Source organism: Bos mutus, chromosome 3, assembly GCF_027580195.1.
Source record: "Bos mutus isolate GX-2022 chromosome 3, NWIPB_WYAK_1.1, whole genome shotgun sequence".
Classification (NCBI taxonomy): domain Eukaryota; kingdom Metazoa; phylum Chordata; class Mammalia; order Artiodactyla; family Bovidae; genus Bos; species Bos mutus.
The window spans coordinates 32,790,911-32,796,077 of record NC_091619.1 but is presented as its reverse complement, the minus strand read 5'-3'; the positions used below and the strand labels follow the sequence as shown (position 1 = coordinate 32,796,077).

Sequence of the window (5,167 nt, the reverse complement as noted above, 5' to 3'; positions counted from 1 at the left end):
CCTGGGTTGGGAAGATGCCCTGGGCAAGGGAAAGGCTACCCACTCTAGTACTCTGGCTGGGAGAATTCCATGGCAAAGAGTCAGACACGACTAAGTGACTTTCATTTCGCATTTTAGGGTGGCAAATTTTGCTCCCCTACAGTCCCACCTTTAAATAATTTCAGGAGGATGTGATTAGGTGGGCTCCCTAAATTAGGGCTATGGTGGAAGCAATCATGTATTTACTAAGGCCTTTCTATGGGGACAAAATAAAAACAATGATTAATGATTGGAGCAGACACATAATACCAATTCCTGGGATCTGAAAGCAGCCAATAGAGATTTCTAGATGTCTGGCTCAAAGCATACTCAGATGGAATAGGGCAGGCAGTGACAACTTGATAGATTTTCAAATTGTCATTTGAATGTCTTTGGTATATCATCAAATATACTGGTAAACTTTGAGTGGCCCACATAAGAAGAAGCAAAAAAAGATTTTCTAAACATGAGCAACTGTGGTGTTTTCTCTGGAGTTTATATCAAGTTTTCTAGTTTTAGTGTGCAGGGCTTCAGGAACAAGGGCAGTTCTCAATAACCCCAAATCAAAAGAATGGGAAAAATCAGACATTAGTTCAGAGAGTTGTAGCTAGATATGAGGAGACTAGTCCATTTATAGCTAGGTATGAGGATCTAGTCCAGTTTATTGGTATAAAACAAACCTCAAAGAAAATGGATAGTATTAGAATCTAATATCCACACTGTATTACTAAAACATAATTTTTCTAAAATCACCCTCATTTTTACCAACTTAAAACAAACCTGTTTGCAAAGTAAGTTTAGTTTCAATAACTTGGCCTATTTAATCTACTTAAATACAGCAAGAATAGGAACTGACCATCTAGGCTCTCCTAAACTGCTTTGTTGGAAAATTTCACATGGAATTTAAGATTGGACTTTTAAACGTCTCTTGAGGCCAAGAAGTCAAGTTGACAACTTACCATTAGAACTGCCTTTAACTCATATATATTGGGGTGAATTCTTGTCTTTCAAGGTCCCCCAATAACCTGAAGTTCCTGTAACCTGTCAGGAATTGATCTTCCTTACTTAGTATGGTTGCTGAAAACTCTGCAAGCAAGACAGCAGTCTATTTCTCCTTGAGATTTTATTGGCTACATAAAGTCAACCTCAGTTTTTTAAAGCATTCTGATCATATTTCTGGTCTATGTATGTCTCTCTTAAATATGATAATCCAACCATAGACTTGGTAATATAGCTAATATGTCCAATTGTGTCCTGTTACAAGAAGAACCGATTCTTACTGAACTTGTGAAAACAACTATTTGTTGCTGTTCAGTCACTAAGTCAAATCTGACTCTTGTGATCCCATGGACCGTGACCCTCCAAGCTCTGGTAGCCATTTCCTTCTACAGAGGATCTTCCTGACCCAGGGATCAAACCTGCGCCTCCTGCATTGCACACAGATTCTTTATCACTGAGCCACCTGGGAAATATCCAGTTCTTAGCAGCACTGTTTACAATAGCCAAGACACAGAGGCAATCTTGATGTCCAACAAAAGATGAATGGATAAAGATACACACACACACACACACTGGAATATGACACTCAATTCAATTCAGTTCAGTTGCTCAGTCATGTCCGACTCTTTGCAACCCCATGAATTGTAGCACGCCAGGCCTCCCTGTCCATCACCAACTCTTGGAGTCTACCCAAACTCATGTTCATCAAGTCGGTGATGCCATCCAGCCATCTCATCCTCTGTCGTCCCCTCCTCCTCCTGCCCCCAATCCCTCCCAGCATCAGGGTCTTTTCCAATGAGTCAACTCTTCACATGAGGTAGCCAAAGTATTGGAGTTTCAGCTTCAGCATCAGTCCTTCCAGTGAACACCCAGGACTGATCTCCTTTAGGATGGACTGGTTGGATCTCCTTGCAGTCCAAGGGACTCTCAAGAGTCTTCTCCAACACCACACTACTCAGCCATAAAAAAAGGAAATAATGCCATTTGTAGTAACATGGATGGACCAAGAGATTATCATACTAAGTGAAATAAATCAGACAGAGAAAGATATATCTATACCATATGATAAAACTTACACGTGGAATCTAAAACATGAAACAAATGAATTTATTTACAAAACAGAAACGGATTCACAGACATAGAAAACAAACTTATGGTTATCAAAGGGGAAAGGAGGTGGGAGAAGAATAAATTAGGAGATACAGATTAGCAGATACAAAGTACTATATATAAAATAGATAAACAATAAGGTCCTACTGTATAGCACAGGGAATTATATTCAATGTCATATAATGAACCATAATAAAAAAGAATATATATTCTATATATAGAATAGTTAGTTGTACAGCAGAAAATAACATAACACTGTAAATCAACTATACATTAAAAAAAAAAAAAACCTCCCTAAAGTTTGTAGAACACTTACATTCCAAAGGCAGAGGGAAGGAAAGAAAGTTCCTCCAAGAAGGAGTTTGATTTTCTAAGGCTAGAATACTTACAAACCTTTTGAGAGAAATCAGTAAGTTTAGTTGCTTATCATAGGAATGATTTGTCCATCCACTTATGCTGCAATGCTTTTCTATCTGGGTACATTTAGCTTAGGGGAAAAGGTCTAAAAAAATTTCCTATTATGCTCTGAATTTGAGTTATAAATCACAAGTTCAGTCAGACCATTGGCCTCCCATCTTATTTATGCCTTTTACAACAAATTTTTCAATGAAGCTATTTTGGAATTTGGAGGCCTCTTGGCAGTTCCTGCATACCAATGAAAATAGGTATCCAATTCTATTTGTTTGATTTGGAAGCCCTTGCTTTTAAGTACACTTTTTAAATGATCTTATCTAATTGGAACATTCCTCATAATGCCATTGTCATCCTAGGTTGTAATTTCCTTTAAGACTGGCAGCAGTTTGCTAGTCATAAAGGGAGGGTAACACACATTTTCTTTTTTTTTTTTAATATAAAAACAGTAAAATGTTTAATTTTCTTAGAAAAAAAAAGTGGGCAAGAAGGATTCTAAATGATTGTATGGCACTTCTGCTGTATCTGAGCAAAACTGATGTTGCAAGCTTGATCTTTAAGAGACCCAGGAAATGAAATCACCTGCCGCTCACTCCTGTGTCACTTCCAGAAGTCATGTCACGACATGCTTTGACTCGACAATAGTGTCTCTACTTCTTAGCAAAGAAGCTAGCCTTGCCATAGCAACCATCCCATCTCCAAAGCACAACACTGCCAGTGAGAAGCAAGACTCTGGACTGCTCCGGGAAGAGAGGAGGGAGGGGGTAAGGAGGCGCTTGTCTTAGAAGCAGAACCAGTCTAGAACAGAAGTTGGATATCTGAGTTCACCACTACCTCATCTTACAGAAAACAGGTTGGAGAGCTTCTGTAGAACGGTATCTTTAAGATGATACTGCAGGATTTTGCAGACCTGGACACTGAGACAAATGCAAAGTTACAACAACTTTTAACTAGCAGCAACAAAGAAAGTTTGATAACAGAGTTTTTGTTTGTTTTTAGCAATATGCCTTTGCAAGTTCATTAAGAAACACTGTAATTTAATGGGGCATACAATATGGAACAATCTTTTGCTATAGTGCTGTTGGCTGAAGAAAACAGTCCTTTGCAAAGATTTCAACTGGGGTGTAACCTATTTAACACAGTAGCAGCTCCCGCTTTATGTGGTATCTTCTTTTTTCGAACAGTAATCTTGACCCTTTTCAATTTTTTCATCCAACATTCTGAAGAATTCTTGTTGGGTTTCAGAGATGTACGTGTTTGCTCTGGGTTGATGAACTAATCCTGGAATCTCTTTATTAAAGTCTTACATTTGAACTCTCACTTTCCCCCAAGGTTTCTTGGTTCCTGACTGCTATCTTCTGCTCCTCTTCTGCCCCGTTTTTCATGTATTTAACCTCTTCCACCGGTTTGATCCTATACTCATCGCGAAACACATCTCCGTTCTGGTAGTTCTTCCCTTTCTGGGCTTCCTCTTCATTTTGAACAGTGGCAACATGCTCGGCGGAGGCACAGCCCATAGTCTCATTCCGTCAGCTTCAGCTGGGCTGAACTGTAAATCATCTCTACAGACATGGGGACATAAATCCACCTTCTTGCTGAGTCGGTCAAGACGTATGCACCCTATATGCAATTTCTAGAGTTTGCCTTATGGATCTGCTGCTCGTGGTATATTATTTAGTATAAAGCACTTGGGGTCCTGACATGATGCATCTTAACCTTCTATCCATACAACACTTTGTTTCTTGTTTTCAAGTTTTGAAAGAAATTTCAATCCATCTCCAACTTGGGTGCTCACTGGGCGGGGGGGTGCGGCGGTGGGGGGCGGGGGGGGGGGGCTGGCTGTGGGATGGGGGGGCGGCGCCCGAAGGTGGCAAGCCTCCCGCCGCCATCCCCTCCCCCTCCACACACACACCCAGTCCTCCTCTCTGGTTTTCTTTTTCCCTCCTCCTTCCTACGGTGAGTCCCGGTCTCCCCCTCCTCCCAGAGTCTGGGGGTAAGGTAAGAGCCTGGAAACCCGGCTGGAGTGCCTCCGTGCTGGAGACTGCGGCGGGCGGCCAGCTCTTCAGTAACTGAGCGCGGGCACTTGGCTCCCAACTAAAGTGTGAAAGAAGCGGCGGCAGCGCAGGAACGTCCCCAGCACCGCCCCCTCCCTCCCTCCGCCGTAAACACACACCCTACACCCGGGAGTGGGCAGGCAGCAAGCCGGAGCTGGCGGGATCCTTTTTTTAATATACAATTTTTTGGCCATGCTGCACAGCCTGTGGAACCTTTGTTCCCCAACTAGGGATTGCAACCTGTCCCTTGCATTGGAAGCACAAAGCCTTAACCACTGAATCGCTTCTTCTTGTTCAGTCGCTAAGTTGTACCCGACTCTTTGCAACCCCATGGATCACTACGAAGTCCCATAACCTACATTTTCTTTCCAGCCATATCTATTTACAAATGGGGTACAACCCATATTTTTGTCCAGTCATTTTTTGTGGCTATTTATGGTTTCCAGGACTAGTTTATAGTCATTTAATGTTTTGCAACGCTGAAGAAGCTGAATTGAACAGTACTATGAAGACCTACAAGACCTTTTAGAACTAACACCCAAAAAAGATGTCCTTTTCATTATAGGGGACTGCAA

General features: G+C 41.5%; 1 pseudogene; it reads right to left on the bottom strand.

Moving 5' to 3' along the window:
* Positions 1 to 2,179: 2,179 nt before the first annotated feature.
* Positions 2,180 to 4,266, bottom strand: LOC138985919 (uncharacterized protein C1orf21 pseudogene; annotated as a pseudogene).
* Positions 4,267 to 5,167: the final 901 nt, after the last annotated feature.